At 41.3% G+C, this 17,145-nt stretch overlaps 1 long non-coding RNA gene across 1 annotated transcript; it reads left to right on the forward strand.

The window, feature by feature from the left end:
• Positions 1 to 6,601: 6,601 nt before the first annotated feature.
• LOC144369404 (uncharacterized) lies at positions 6,602 to 16,571 on the forward strand. The gene is made up of 3 exons (XR_013429048.1): positions 6,602 to 6,986; positions 11,966 to 12,177; positions 13,507 to 16,571. It is a non-coding gene; the product is annotated as an uncharacterized LOC144369404 (long non-coding RNA).
• The last annotated feature ends 574 nt before the right edge of the window (positions 16,572 to 17,145 follow it).

Genomic DNA, 17,145 nt, shown 5'->3' on the forward strand with positions numbered 1-17,145 from the left:
GTAGTGCACAATTCAAAAATGACACAAAGTGGTAGACTGTTTGCCCAGCATGTACCAGGCCCTGGATTCCATCTCTAGCACCACACACACAGGAAGAAATTCACAAGCGATGTATCTTTAAGAAACTATTTACGTGCCATTCTGTTGAATGAAACTTTCTATTAACTGGCATCTGCACAGATGTATGCTGTGACCGTGAAAGATGATCAGTCACAATGAGCCTGAAGCACCATTCTAGTACCTTCTAAATCATTAAAGACAGCTGTGACTTTCGTTTAATGCTTTTTGGTGTTAGATCTATTTGAAGTCCATTCTTGGGAAATTGATCTTCTGTGCCTTATAATAATTTATATTGGCAGACTGCTTTCTGGATTATCCAGCATTTTCAACAAGAAAACGTTATAATCCACATCTTAAAGCTGAAGTAATTAAGGCTAAATGATTCACCGGAAGTCCACAGGAGGTAGTGAGTAGAAAAGCCAGGACAAGAATCCAAGTCTTGGGCTGGGGTTGTGGCTCAGTGGTAGAGTGCTTGCCTAGCACGTGTGCGGCCCTAGGTTTGATCCTCAGCACACATAAACAAAGTAAATAAATAAATAACAAAAGTATTGTGTCCATCTAAATTAAAAAATTAAATATTAAAAAAAAAAAGAATCCAAGTCTCCTATTTGGCTCACTATGGCTGTTTTATGATGGTTTGTTATTTGATAATTAAAACAATTATATTACTTCTCTAACAACCAGTGAAGAACAAGGTTGACCCGATGTTATCCTGGGTCTAAAGTATGACTTGTAAACTAAAGAGATAAGCTTGGTACAGCACATAGAGGTAGGCACTGATAGAGTTTGCATGTCCAAAATTCACATGGAAGTTCTTCTTTAATTTATCTGGGGATACTAAGCATTATAACTCCATTTTTCTTTTCAGATATTTTGATGAGTCAACCAAGAAAAAAAAATGGCTTGCTACCTTAGAATCATAGCCAATTTCAATTCTATTTGATTCAACAAACACTGGTTAAGTATCTTTATGTGCTTGCATACTGCTGGGCACTGGAAATAGAAAGGCTGACAGGACACAGTCATTTATCCTTGGAGAGGTTCACAGACTTGTTAAATGGTTACTGAGACTATTGGAGCAGCCCAAGAAGAAAATGGTCAGCTGGAGGAAGCAAGTTGAAGAGGAGGGGTTGTGGGGCAACAGTTGATTCTTAAGGATGAGAATGCAATTCCCAGGCCTATGGCAGGCAGGTATTATTCCAGAGTCAGGAATGCTGAGGAGTAGTCAAGTAGGCCAGCAATCTGGACGCCTGAAGGTGAGAATTGGAGGTCATGTCAAGAGACAGGGTTGAGTCAAACATGGTTTTTCACAATAATGAACAATACTAATTGGAGTTTACCCATTAATAAGTGGAAACCAAAGAAGAATTTTATGTAGGAGAGTAACTGTGGGTATACGTAGCAACTGCAGTTTTTGACCCACACAAGGTCCTTCTTTCTCTTCTCTTGCTAGTTACCCTTGCCCTCTGATGAGATGTACTTTCTGCTTTTTCAAGTTAATAACCAGACAGCTTCAGCAAAGACTCCAAGACCCATCCCAGTCAGGGGCCTCACATGCTCCCACCTCATAGATGGCATGGTTTGGAGTCCTAAATCATATTATGCTGATGACCTACTTTATTTACATAAATGGTCACTCACATTACTTAATAGTCAAGATAAAGAAAGTGAGGACTTCCCATGAATCAGAACAAAGTGTGAATCTCTGCTCCAGGTGGTTAGATAGCCTAAGTTTCGGGCTGTGCTCTTCTAGGTGCTCTAAGAAGAGTGAATTTTAGAGGTTCGTAGATGGAATTAAGATTCCAAAAGAAAATCCTTACTTGCTTTCTGATCAGCAGGTAGACTAGCATTAAAAACAGAAATGTCTTCAGTTTCCTCTGCCCGTGGGGTTCTGGTCTTTTTGAATAAGCTCCTAGGGGGGAAGAAACATGCAGTTCCACTTAATGCCTAAATGGCTTCCTTCCTGGTCATGCAAGGCCATAGAGCCTTTATTAAAAGCAACTCCAGGACAATTTCCCATCTCTGTTCTTCCTGCTTAGTTTCCCAAGTGTCCAATCCAAGCCCCTGAAACTGCTGCCCACCACCTGCTCCTCCATTTACAATTATCCTGGTTTGGCATGTGTGTCCCCTCCACCCTGAGCACAATGCATTCAGACAAGGGACACCCCACCTTCCCTCAGACTCTCACAGTCAGCTCCTGCCTGGCACCACAGGAAAACAATCATGGCATAATTTGCAAACTGTGAGAGAAGTAACAAAAGCATTCGCACTCTGGCTCAGTTGCTTCATATTTGCTTTGTGCTTATTTGAGGATAACTCAGTATATTAGTCAGGATTCTTCTAATAAACAGAACCAATAGGGTGCGTGTATTTGTGTGTGTGTGTCTAACAGAGAAAGAAAGAGAGAGAGAGAGAGAGAGAGATTGATTAAAGGAATTGGCTCAAATGATTATGGAGCCTGACAAGTGCCAAGATCTGAAGGGTGATTCAGCAAGCTGATGACCCAGAAGAGTGGATGGTATAGATCCAGTTCAGGTCTAAAGGACTGAGAGCCAGGAGAACTGACCGGGTGGTTCAAGTTAAAAGGGTGGTAGGCTTGAGACCCAAGAAGAACCCAAGTTCCCTGTTTCCATTTGAAGGCAGCCAGGTAGGAAGAATTCTCTCTTGCTTGAAGAAGGGCCAGTCTTTTATTCTCTTTAGTCCTTTAACTAATTGGTCGATTCCCACCCACTGTAGGTAGGGACATCTGCTTTATTCAGTCTACCAATTTAAAAGTTAATCTAATACCAAATACTCTTATAGCAATAACCAAAGTAATGGTAGATCAAATACTTTATTATTTAAGGACTGGACTCTATGGTCTAGTCAAATTGACACATAAAATTAACTATACACCCAAAATATCAATAAAGTTTATATACTGTGAAGTCATCCATGATTTGTGCAGTACATAGAAAGTAGATTTATTTTACATGCACTCAGGATTATGTAAACTTTATCATTTCTATAAGTTAAGTTTGTCAAGTAGACAGGTTTTTTTTTGAGACAGCATGTTTATTTATAATTTAACTAATATGCAAATACAACTTTTATCTACCAGTACCTTCACTAATATTTTAATTATCTTTGATTCTTTCTTTGAAGGATGAAAATTTTAAAAGTACATGCTTCATATTTCTTTTGAGCCTTTTATCTTATACCTTTCTTGACTTTGTAGATATTTTTAGAGAAATATATTAAAAACTGTCATTCTCAGTTCTAGTGGCTCCTAATGGAAAGGAGGGAGCTAGTTGCAACTGATACTGAATTAGAGGTGGAAGAGAGATAGCTAGAGAGGAATGGCTACAGACCATTCCTCCCCTGGGAAGGAGGGAGACCATGGTCCAAACCACTAAGCTGGACTAGAGCAGAGTCTCATCCAGGCTGGCCTGGGCTGTGGGGAATTCTATCCAAACTGAACAGGCAGGGCACAAGATGAAATTTCTAAGAAGAGTTCAGATGCCATATTTGTGTTCAACATATTTATTCAAGAACCTATCTATCTTAGGGATAAGACTAGAACAAATGGGGCTCTAGTCAATGTCTCAGAGTTTATGGATAGGCCCTAGATTCAACAGGCAGACGGAAAGGGAACAAAATCAGAAGCCATGGAGAACAGTAAGACAGAGGCCATATTCTGTGGCTTGTGATAGGGGGCTATAGTTCCATGGTCCTATCACCCAGGTTAATTTTTACCAAGAACACCTGACACTGGGCATGGGGCTTTTCCGGGTTGCCTTCAGCAGGAGAGAAGGCTCCATATACACCACAAGCTTAGCTTCACATCTGCTCAAGAACCAGGAAGAATGAGTATGAGCTTGGAGTTCCTCTCCATAAGCCGAAACTACCCACAGATATTATTGTCTTATATTTACTTTACAGTTTATGTAAGGGAAGTTTCATACATACTGCCTCAAACTGAATCTGATTCTATGCCAAGAAACATGAATAGATGGGGAACTATTAGAGATGAGGAAATGAGGGTCAAGTAACTTGGACCAAGGTTACCTACAGTTAATACTGGTATTTTGCTCCCCACTCAAGTGCCATCTTTCCATATTTGGAGATCAGGTCCAAGACATCTACAGGAAGCTTCTGGATTAAAAAAAAAAATCGATGGTTCTGGATAAAGACACACCTGTAGTTCTGCTCAGGTTTGCACTGGGCCCTGGGAGTCTTATGCAGACAGGATCCATGGGCCTCTGCTTTGGCTCCCAGTCACCTAACTAGGCTTGCTCCAGATATTGTGATGTGTCTGTCTCCGCTCATCAGACCTACCTGCTCTCCTCCCTTTCCTTGAATGACACGTCTAGATGTCTAGATTGGACTTAGATCCTCACAGTTTACCTGCAAAATCCTTACCTCACTCTTTATGGAAGGAAATGGTTAATTAGTTATCTCAAGATCCCTTAGGGTGAAGGTCTTGGAGAGCAGATACTTATGAAATTCCTCATGAAAGGGAATAAAATGTAGTTCAGGAAGGAAATATGTATTTCCTTCCTGGAAATACATAATACATATTTAATAATGAGTATTATTATTAAATAAGTAATAAGTATTTATTAACAAGTATTTTCTTATTCATAAATAATAAGTATTTCCTTCCTGCACTACCTTTTATTCCCTTTCATGAGGAATTTCTTGTGTGTCCTTTAGATGATGTAAGAATTATGTCTCTTGTGTGGATGGTGGTCTTGCCCTTACAATGATCCTTGTCAGAAAGTCGTTGCTGTTTGTAAAATGGGGAAGTAAATCTCCACACCTATGCATGGAGGTGCTAAAAGGCGATGATTAATTTATTTAAAGCCATGAACCTAGTTAGAGGCGAGATAGGACAGGGCTCTCAATCTCTTTGCTCTGGATCTCTCTAAATGACAGGCAACACTGCAAAGCATGGATTCCTCTTCTATTCAACCTGCACAAAGAACTAGTTATAAATCTCCTGTAGGTAGAAAGTGACAAGAAAATGATCAAAAGAGACATGATGGTATTCTTCATTCTTTCCTCATCCTTTGGCATCTTTCTTAACATCCAAAGCAAAATATTTTGAGACAACATAAAGGTGATTGGTTACTGTGTGGGTTTTTATAAAATAGCCAACAATCTCCTCTTTAAACCTTCCAAGTGCCTTACACTTATTCCAAAGGTACATATGATTCTTATGTAGTGTGTATTTTTGTAGTGCTGGGGTTCAAATGCAGGGCCTTGCATGTGCTAAGCATGCTCTCTACCATTGCACTACACCCCCCACCAACTCCATGTATAATCCTTGATCTGTAGACTTTGTCTGGGGCTCAGGATGAGTCTCAGACCAGATTGCTAGTCATAGGATAAATATACACATCTCTGTAATAGCCTAAGTGTTGGCTTCAGTGGGTCTTGGAGACTCATAACTTTCTGAGTGTCAAAGTGGACCAGACAGGCTTTGGTATAGGAAATAAATGGCACTTTTCTGATAACTCTGTGCCTTAGCTTGGGCACCCTAAAATCTGAGTCCTAGATGGACTCAGATGCACTTCAGAGAGTGAAGCAGGATATGACAGGAAAAGGAATTAAGCAAGGATGTGATCTCAGGTGGAATCTAACTTTGGTATGATCCCAAAGAAGAAGGAATTGTACCACTGAGCTGGTCCCACCTTTTGGAAGGGGTGTAGCTTTTTGTATAGGGGACCACTCCCCATCAATCAGGCAATGCGGACTGTCTTGGAAGAGGGTGGTGTTGTAAACTTCAGGACCAAGGGCTTCTGTGCAGTAAAGGCAACTCTCTAAAGAAGGAGCCAGCTGTGAGCCCTTCACAGCCACTCAGGAGGGACACAGACAGGGTCCATCTACAATATGGGCTAAATATCAACACAGGCCATTGGCAAAGCCAAGACAATAGAGACGCCTGTGAAATTCCGGGAAGAAAATGGCTTCCTGGAATTAAGCAGAGCAGGTATTACTAGGAGATAAATCCAGGTTTTCAGGGTCCTAAAGCTTGTTAAAAATTGAGAAACTCTTTCTAAGGAGAAGAACACAGCCTGTGCACATGACGTCCTGAAGCTGAAGCTTGTCAGCTTCATCCATCTGTAGGTATTTTAGTTTCCAACACAGAACAGAAAACTGGGTTCAGAGTTTAAGTGAAATTGACCAAGGACATCAATCAAGGAAGTGGCTCTGTTTCTGGCTCATAGTCCAGCATCTGCTTTGTGATAACAGTAGCCATACCCACTGCAGCAGACTTCTGGGAAAACCAGGAGATAACAAACATGCTTTGTAAGCCCTCCCTGAAATGCCATGTAGCTGTAAGGCATTAGTATTAAATGGACAATTGATCTGTGAGGTGAAATGTTGCCAACTTGAATAATTTGGTCAAAGGGGTTATGTGTGTGTGTGTGTGTGTGTGTGTGTGTGTGTGTGTGTGTGTGTGTGTGTATTCCCCCCACCCCTCCTGAGTTTGATGCAGTTCTTCCTAGATTTGTGCAATGCTTTTTTTTTTTCCCCCAGCATCCCTGGCTTGATTCAAAGTTGCAAGTTTCCGAAGTTGGCATAAGTTATAAACTGATAAATCTTCCAGGCTCAAGGTTATTTGCCTGAGCATGGAAACAGAGAATGGAGGCTTTATCATAGAAAACAAGAACACACTGCCTCATCATCCTACTGGAATATATAGTTGATGAACATTCAACAGTTCTTAAGAGGCAAGGTTGAGGAGCTGAGAGAAGAAATGGAGGTCTCTTGAATTCTGACAGAGCAATAAATTCCTGAAAACAATTCTTGATTCAAAAACTGTGGCTAATTGGCACAGCTGACTCTAAGTCCTGGATATTACAATTTGTGCCCAATGAGCTTTCCCTCATCCAAATTTTCATCATCGATAGGTTGGAGGGGTCTCTCATCCCCTGAAGGTAAGTGGGAGTCATTTAGTTCACCTTCTTTTCTGTAGACTGAGCAGCTCTGTTGAATTGTGGGACAGGAGCCCACTGAAAGAACTGAACAGCTCTGTTGAAAATAAATAAATAAATAAAAACTTTCCTTTAGAAAGCTCTTATTCTTTCTCTTGAAGATAGGATTTAAGAATGCAGGAGTACAGAATTGGAACTGGCAGAGAGTGCTATGTGGGAAGCTCCTGTGGAATGTTTCTGGCAGGTGGTCAGCCAGCCTCCAATCAAACCCTTCTAACAATGGGGACTCACTTTCTGATGACTCTTGCCTCAAACTGGGAGTTCAAGATGGCTCTTCTTACTCCACCCAGTAATCTGACTTCCTTTTACTTCAAGCCGCTGATATTTTACCCCTCATTCTGTAACCTCAGGAAATAAGACCCCTGACTTTGTCTTGCCTCCTTTCTGTACCTTGCAAGGATTTGTTTCAGATCTGTCTTTCTTGCTACACTGTGCAGACACATTTGACTTTTCTAACACCTATCTCAGTGTCTGGCACATGGTGGGTGTGTGGGATATATTTGTTGGATAAATTAAAGAGTGAATGAATGAAATCCATTTCTTCTACATTATAGATTTTAAAATATTAAAAGATGGTTATTAGGCTGTTCCTCTTGTTTCCTATCTTGTCCTTTTTTTTTTCTAACAGGCTAATTATTCTTCAATAGTATTCTTGCAATTTCAGAACCACCTGGCCTGTCTCCTTCCCTTTCCTTTAATATTTCTATTAAATTGTGGCTTTTACAGGTATTTGGAACACCACAGAAAAAGCCTTAGTAGCGTGCAGTAAAGTGGGATCATCTTGTGGGCACGATGATACTTTATCTGAAAGAAGACTCCATGAGTTCTTTTCAGAGATAATGAGATAGGAGGAGATTCTGTCCCCTAACTCCTACTTAAGCAAAGGAGTATATTTCATTTACAGGATTGGAGTAAGACATACGTAAGTTTGTGCTGGAATTCTACCATTTGCAAGTAAATATTCCCCTGGGGTAAATTACTTTTCTATACTTCAGGTTCAACATTATACTGTGTTGAACACTGGAGATAATTGTATAAGTTGTGGAGATAAAATGAAATTATGTATGTAAAGTTCCTGACTCATTTTCTGATCCATACACAGTAGACAAGACATGAGAGCTATAATTATTTTTCATAATCTCTGATTAGGATAATATCATGGGAGTCAGATATAGGCCAGATTTATATTTAATTAGACTACATGGTAGTTAAAGTATGATAATAAGCAGAGACTCTCAGAACTTTGGGTACAAAAAATAAGCAATAACATATTTCTCATTCAAAAAGCAATGTGTATAGCAATTATAAGATCACTTAAAGGCAATATGACAGTAACCTGAAATTTCCCAGAAATTTTTATATAATTTATGAAGTCAAGGTAAGCATGGATTCATCCAAAGGGACATATGGGCAGGATAATATATAAGGTAATGTATACCTACTAGGTTTTTCTACTCCTATGAGCTACGGATGAGATTATAATACTGTCTAATGTAGTTTCGAGTTGACGGGAAGCTCAGGATGCAGCACTAATATCAGAGTCATTGAAAGAACAGACATTATGAACCTGTGGAGAATGCAGAAGTGTGTTTCCTAAAACTGATCTTTTCCTTTTCCTTTACAATTGAACATAGACCCAAATTCATGCTCAGAGAGCTCTGCTGAGTACTTGCAGAGGATACCTAGCCTTGGCACCCTGACCTTTGCTTTTGGAGCACATGGAACAGAAAGAATTGCTCCAAGTTTCAGCAAGACAGTGGATGTTTTTAACTACTCAGATCCTCTGCTCCAAAGTACCTAAACTCAGCCAGCTGAGAGAGGCTAGCTCTTGGTTGGTCTGTTTGATAACAGAGAACATTCTATCTTCACCTCATTTGTCCTGTAAGATCAGTAGAGAAAAAGGGCACAAGGATTTGGAAATCAGTCCTCTTCTATTTATGTCACAAGCATTACCATTTTGCATGAATGGAAATTACAACTGGCATACTATCTATTCATCATCTCTTACCCCTTCTTGGTTTTCATACTGCCTGGCCTTGGAGAAGGCTATTTAGGGCCAGGAGGGGTTGGGAAGGATGGAGAAATGGCTATGAATGTGAGTTCATGGTATGATGAAGCACAGAAGGAGAGAAGAATGCATTTTCATGATCCTGGGATTTTAGAATCTTGTTGGCTTAAAATATGGCTTTCATTGCCATATTTGATCCCTTGAAACAAAAGTGGGTCAGGCACTGAGGCTGAGACATGAACCAAAGAGGGAACCCACTTCTTTGGAGCCTTCCCAACTTTCCTTCTTTTTTGTACATTCCAGGATTCTAGGTCAAGGCCTGCAGTTGACAACCACTTAGATGTTATATTTAATGAGGCACCACACTAAGAATTTTAGAGAATAACCACAAACTGTTTGCAAGAAATTCCAAGAATAGAATAGTGTTGTTCAGACCTTTGTCCATGGCAGGGGACACTGCTTACTATAGCCAAAAAAATAATAAAGAAAAGCAAATAGACTTTATTATTCTTTTGAAACAATAGAACAATAAAGGATAAGAATTAAAAGGCTTGGAGTTTCTGTCTGTGCCAACTCTCTAACTTTGGCCAAAATACAAACCACTCGTATCAGTAAAATTGAAAGAATAACGAGAGTTACCTTTTCACTTAAATCCGGGGCGAATGTGAGGATTGTGATTAGAATTTACTGAGATGAAAAAGAAAAAACAAGGCTACTTAGATTTTTTTTTTTTCCCTATTGGAAACATTAGGATTTGAGGTGATGCACTTAGGCATGGCCTCTATGGATTTGGAACATTTCTTCTCCCCATATCAACATTTTGAACACTGATCCTATGGAAACAGGGTGAGTAGGGCAAAATTCCCAAACCAAGAGCCCTTCTCCTTGAATAATAATAGAAGTAGCAAGAATCAGTGTTTATTGAGCATGTGCTGTGAGCAGACACCATGGTAAGAGCTTTCTCAGTATTATTGCTTGCTTCTCACTTTAAGCATCTGGGTTATCATAATTTTTTAGACAAGGAAAATGAGATTTGGGTTCTCACAGAGCTAATAGAAACGTAATTTTTTCATTTTCTCTAAAGTCTTATTTCCTCTGATTCATATCTGCAATATTTATGTGTATGTGTATATATATGCAAACATAAATATATACATATATAACATATAATATACAATATATTATTTTACATAGAATTCTACAAATATATCTTATAAATTTATTTATATGAAACACACACACACACACACACACATTTTTTGCAGTGCTAAGAATTGAATCCAGGGCCTCACACATGCTAGGCACATACTCTACCACTGAGCTACATCCCCAGAGCTTTATCTTTAATTTTCAAATTGCACATAATTATATGTATTTATGGAGTACCATGCAAATTCAATACTTGCATATAGCATGTAATGATCCGATCAGTATAATTGGCATATCCATTACCTCAAACACTTATCGTTTCTTGAAAGTAGAGACATTCAAAATCCTCTCTACTAGCTATTTTGAAATATACAATCGTTGTCAAACATAGTTATCCTACTAATGAAATTTCAACTTTAGCTAGCTGCTAATTTCACTAGCATATGTACAAATTCAAGTGCATTCAGTGGGATAAATCCTATTATGTTGCAAACTCTGTTAAGAATGAGGATTTTAAAAAAAAAAATTAGCTTACACATACACCAGAAGAAAAAAAAAGAATGAGGATTTTTACTTGTCTTGCTTACAGCTATATCTTCCATTATAATAGGAATTTTATATGTATATGTCATATGAAAGATTTATTATTGAATATGTGATAGGTCCAGAGAAACTCAAATCTAGGGATATGCTTTTGGGGCTGGGATCAGGCCTCCTGAAGCTCTAAAGTCTGAGTGGGCTGTCCATGGGAAGTGTCCTTTGGAACTTGGTGGAATGGACAGGCAGTTGCCCCCAGCTCAGACCTAATGGACTACAGATGCAGTATCCATCTAGAATAGGTGGCTGGGTTCTGAAGACTAGCAAGAATGCATGAAATCTCCAAGATAGCATAATCGTTCAAGAGAAGTATGTGTACCCTGGATATTAGGACCAGAATAAAACTTTTCCTGAGGCTTCTCATACACACTCTTGCATAATGAATACACTGTATCTTGAATACATCTGTAAGAGAGATTTTATGCTTTTCTGTGGCTGCTCTCAGTAAAGGTGGATGGCAGTTTCTGGACTGCAATGACATTATCAGGCCCACCCTGGGATGTCACTGAAGAGAGAGCTCCTCTCTGTTTTAACCATTCCTTCTCTTCCATGACTCATTGTATGGGATGCACTTCTGGAGCAGGTGGGCACCCTGGAGACACTTCATTCTTGGATTGTTCCAGAAGCAGCACTAGGAATTTAAACACATCCTCTGCTTATTCACTCTGCGCTTTCTCTGTGGCCCATTACTCATCCCAAAAGACACTAGATTTAAAAGACCATTTCACTTGGAGAAAACTCAAAGGCATGAAAAAGGTCTTGTTATTTTCTAAATAAGATGATGGAAAAAATGCAAAACAACCCAGCAACAGCCACCCAGTTTGATGCTGGTGCCCTTTATTTCAATGCAAATTTAAGACATCCACAGCCTAACAAAGAGAAAGGGTCCACACAGGACCTGATCCCCCCATCCCCATGCAAAAATTTCATTCTCTCTGCCATGTACCACTGGTGTGGCAGAGCATTGAAAAAGCCAGTTACCCAAAACGAGCACTTCTAAAACTTTTGAGCCTACAGGGAGTCTTATAATTTTCTTCAGAGCCACAAAATAAATTTCAGACATATCATTTTGTCACTGAAAGTCACCAAATCTAGGGCCAGAATGATTAGGAATGCTGGCAGAGTTGCAGGAAAAAGCCCTCTCTCCCAAGGCTTTGTTCTGTTGCAGGGAGCCTGCCAGTTCTGCCTGCTGTCCAAGGCCAACAAGAGATTGTGTAATCCCGACGCCCCGGGAGACTAACAACCCTGAAGGAGCCTGCCTCCTCCTTCAGCCTGGCCCGGCAAGACCTGAAAACAAAGAACCACTTCTTGTCCATAGAACCAGCTTGGACCTCCCTAGGCTGGATTTAAAGCTCTAATCTACTCACCTACCTGGCACAGGTGACTGAGAAGTAGCCTTTGACTCATCTAAGTCAGGATTTCTGAGTGGTGTTTGGGTTTTATGTTTTCCATCCCCTTCATTGATAACAAAAGAGAAGACATAAAGGGTATAGAATCATGAGAGATGTAGGCGACATTAAATTAGGAAGAGTCCCTCGCCTGGGCAAGTGGCAGACACTAGAAATGAACCCTGCTCCCTGAGACTGGTATAAGGGAGTGGGGAAGCTCCGATTTCCCCTTTAGGCCATGTCCAGTAGACTGAACTCCCTCAAAGTTAGGATCTCAAGGGGATCAGCCAGAAACTGTCCCCAAGTCTTTATCTTTTATATATTTCCACAGTTTCTATTTTGTTTGTTATTGAAAGCTGTTGGGTCTTAAAGAGTATATTGTTACAATGTATTTACCTTGTGGGGAGTTTTGCCTGAAGTGTGACCAGTTTTCTAGTAGGGACAATGACTAGCAAGGAAGGAAAAGCTCTGAGGAGGACCACTGTGAGGGTCAAGGCTTAGGTTGGGTGAGGGGAAGAGAGGCTTGAAAGAGAAGGAAATCTTTTGTCTCCAGATGGTCCTGCCCCTAAGGGCTCTAGCAAGACAAAAACCATAACTGTGCCACCAGGGTGCTGAGGACACAGGCGGTTCTGGGAAGGAAAAAGAAAGAAGAGAGGAGAAGAAAGGGGGACATAAAAAGACTTCAAGCACCGGGAGGGTGGGTTTAGCCTCAGCAAGTTGGTTGGAGGGGCCATGTCCACTTGCCCCAGCAAAGAGCTGCTGACCACTGGTCCATGGATGTGTGTTGGCACAGGCAGAGTGGTGAGGTGGAAGCGGCACTGGCCTGGACTACAGAGGTTTAAGTCCTTGTCCTGTAGCAACTGGCTGTTTGGCCTCTGGAGTTTCTTCTTATCTATCACAGAGGGGGTTGGCTCTGTGGTCTCAAAGGTTGCTTCCAACTAGTACCGTTCTGGCATTGTGAAATGGTGTGGATTTTGAAGAGCTCGTGGAAGGGAGCCACACCTTACCCAGAGGACATTCCTAATTAACCCAAGGGAGCAGTTCACTCTGGAGGCCTGTTCCCCCTGATTTCCAGGGCTGTGTCTCCTTGTTGGTACAAAGTTTATAGGAAAAGCGCTTGGAAACTGCTGCTTTTCTTGATTCCTTTCTTTGCCCTTGAGATAAGAACCCTTTTGTTTGGGTCTCAAGCATGTGAGTTATGTAACTCACTTTTATTAAAACTCTCCCTGACTGCTTTATATTCAGCTTCTTAGCTGCCCTGGTTTGCGGCTTTAATTAAATAGGTGGCCTTGTATTTATGCTAATTTTTTGTCTTTTTCAGATCTTGACAGGATAATCGCATTGGTTTGTTTAGTAAACACTGAGACCAGCTTCTCCATCCAGGGCCTGACAAATGGCCTGTGACTGCTCTGGGAAAGCTTTGCTCCTGATCCAGGAAACATTTTCAAAGGAACAAGCCCCCAACCAACCCAGATCTGCCTCCTTTACAAACCTATTCTCCTTGGAGAGCCAGACAACTCCTTTTTTTTTTTTTTTTTTTTGAACCCTAGGGACAAGAGTAAATCATCCATTCTTCAGAGTGGTTGGTTGTCTCTGATGTCCTATCCAAAGTCGTTCTCTTCCCCTACCTGTTGTCCTTTTCAACTTCTCTTCATAACACGTACTATTATTTGGAACCAGCTCATTTACTTACTTTTGTCTATAATGACCATTGTGCTCTACTTGCCACTAGAGCATGAGCTCCCCCTGCCCCTGTCTCCAAGAGCAGGGAGCTAACAATGGCCATACCCATGTCTTACATAGGGTTGGTACATGATCAAGTAGCCGAGGATGACATGTACAGTACTGACCTAGGCATTGGGCTTGCTGGGACAAATGAATCGATAAAACCAAAATGTGTTATATGTTTGGAGTTGTATTGCCAAATCAGAATTTCCTCAAACCCTCATACTTTCTCCTGCTGAATAACGGGAGGTCCCCACCCACTGATTCCCACTTGGTGTTGTGCAAGGTGCTGGGGGAAGGGTGAGAAAAGGCAGGGCATCAATGGGTCGGGCTTTTGAGGAATTCACAGATCTGGAGTGGAATGAGCTGCAGGAGGAAGGCGGACATGTAAGTGAGTAACTGTGAGGTGATGGGATTAGAGCCTTGAAGGGGATGGAACCAACATTAAGGAGCAGTGACCAAGGGGACAGAACGAGAGACTTCACTTTTCAGAGCCCAAGGGTTCAGGAAGAGTTTGACAGGGGAAAACAGGAAGAGCACTGAAGGCACCAGGAACAGTGTGTGCAAATATGAGAGAATTTGTGCGTTGCCAGAATAAGGGCAAGCTGTGCACGGGTGCAGGGAGGGCCCTGGAGGTGGAAGAGGGACACGGTGGGGAATGGGGCTGGGGAGGTCAGCTAAGGGGGACTGTGGAAAGTGTGTCTTGATGAGGAAAAGGAAAGTGAGAAGGGCGGCCCATGAAATGCTGATGTCAGACTTCCTGGCTGGATGGGAGGACTCTGGCTCCTGACTTGCTCAAACATCTGAAATCTGCGATGTCATTTGGGTACTGAGAGGTAGGGTCAGGCTTGAGGGGAGTTCTCTTAAAGAAATACTACAAAATTTGATTCAAGAGTGCTGGGGTGCCTTCTAGGGTCTCATACAGGGAGGCTTTATGAAGTTAGTACTTCATTAGCTTTGCAGTGAAGCCACCTCTGGAGGCAGGGTATGGCCTTTGTTAAAAATATTCCAAGTCTGATATAAGATCTGATTTTATGAACTCACAATTATTTCCCTGGGAGAAAAGTCTTTTTCTTGCCAATTCTTCCTTTACTATAAACAGTCTGAGTTTTGTGCCCTCTTTTTCTGTCTATACCTCTTTCCAGGTGACCCAGCTGCCTAGATGGATTATGACATCCTTTGCAGTCCTGCCTCTGCCTGTCTTTCTGACCATCCTTCTCACCACTCTTTTTCTGCTCCCTCCACACCAGCTTCTGCCTGGTGCTGGGGAGCTTGAACTCCCTCGTATCTCAGCACCTTTGCCTTGGTGGTTCCTTTACCTGGATCTCTCTCTGACCCAAAATTTCATCCTCACCTTCAGGAAGCAGCTCAAATGCCACCTCCTCAGAGGTTCTCAGAGACCTTCTGTAGTCACTCAACCCAAGGACATCTACTAGTCACTTTCTAGTAGTCTCTTTGCTCTGTTCAATTTTCTCCGTAGTACTTTCCTCTATCCAAAGTCATCTTTGTGTGTGTTTGCCTTCTTACTCTGTCCGCTCCTATCAGACAGCTGTTTGACAGAGGAACTTTGTCCTGTTCCCTTTGCTAGATCCTCCCCACCTGGAATGGTTCACAAGGGCATTCATTTGTAAAGGAACCTATCAGGGCCTACTGACAGCATTCTTGCATAATTATAAAATTTTGCATTTCTACTTTTTCCCCTTCTAGTTTCCAAGACAATTTTACAGACATAATCTCACTTCCACTTCAAAACAACCCAAGGAAGCAATCAAGAGAGGGGCTGTTATGCCCATTTTAAAGATGAGTATATTGTGATGGAGAGATGGAACGACTCTTCTAAATTTTTCCAACCAATAAATGACAGCATCAGGTTTGCCATCCAGACCAAGCCTTTCCCAATTCTATCTCATAATCTTCAGTCTTGTGATTTCCCCTAGCAACCCAGAAAGAATCCACCCATGTGAGGAATAAGAAATCACTGTGTCTCATTCCTCTAAGAGGAAAGAAAAAAAGAACTTGGCTTTTTTTTTTTTTGCAAGGTCAGAGTGGAAAATTAGAAGTTTATTAAAGGACAGCAGAAAAGTCTTCTCCCGGAGGAAGAAGGGGACCCAAGAGGTGGAATCCGAGAACTTGGCTTCTACATGAAGATTTATTTCAGTTAGCCCAAACTTCACCTGTGGGTTCCCAGAACCTTGAGCTAATTTTTACATAATGATAATTAAGTTCAGGACAACAACAACACATTCATTCCCTCAGGGCAGAAGAGTTTTGTAACTTATCACGACAATAGTGAAGGTCTTGAACTTTTATTTTGATTTAATGTCTATGGTACCTGCCACTTTGCAAGTTCACATATTTCACTTACTTAAAGGCAAATCAGTTTGACTGGGAAAGGAGCGTGAGAGTCAACCTTGCTATTTTAAAGAGGTTAATAGACTAATGTTTTTCTAAACTTGCCTAAAGAGTCAGTAACAAAATAGATCAGAGAATTTAGAAGCCTGAAATTTCTGGTTCTATTCAAAGACAGTCAAAAATCAGCTTCTACAACCTTCTGAGCTTCAAATCTCCACTAAAATTTTTAGGAAATTTATAGGATTCAAATGTGACTTGTATCAATTTCTTATTGACAGATAGCATACATTAAAAAAAGCATGCAAATCTTATGGGATCCAATGAATTTTCACAAAGTGAACTTGTAAGGATCCGGCGAAGCATCGGAGGAAGAGACCACCAAGAGACTGACTCATGCAATTGCAAAAGAGGATTTATTGGGGATCCATTCCAGCGCGCTGGGGCTCCGTGCTCACTCAAGAAGGGAGAGCAGCCCAGAGCCCCGGGGAGGGGTCGAGCAGTGCTTAAGTACACTTTTTGGGGAGGGCGGGTGCTCTGCATACATCAGAACAAATCAGCATGAGGCGCGGGAAAATTGAACAACAACTCTCATACATGATTAGCACATTCATTGGCAGGAACAGGTCGGGCGGGGTGATTGGTCACTCCTAAGCGGGGTACACATTCAAACTGATTGGTTTGGGCCCTGCATGCCTAGTGACAAGCTGCACAGGGCCCTAGACTAAATGGCCGGTAGGGCATTGTCTTAACTGCCTCAGGAATTTCAGGTTCTGGGTGTAGCAGAGGAACTTAAGAATACCTGGCCCTTCACTTTTTAACTCAGGCCTTGCAGCTTAGAAACTTTACCCTTTCAAACTCATTCGTGTAATCAGCTTGGATGCTC

Source organism: Ictidomys tridecemlineatus, chromosome 12 (assembly GCF_052094955.1).
Source record: "Ictidomys tridecemlineatus isolate mIctTri1 chromosome 12, mIctTri1.hap1, whole genome shotgun sequence".
Lineage (NCBI taxonomy): Eukaryota > Metazoa > Chordata > Mammalia > Rodentia > Sciuridae > Ictidomys > Ictidomys tridecemlineatus.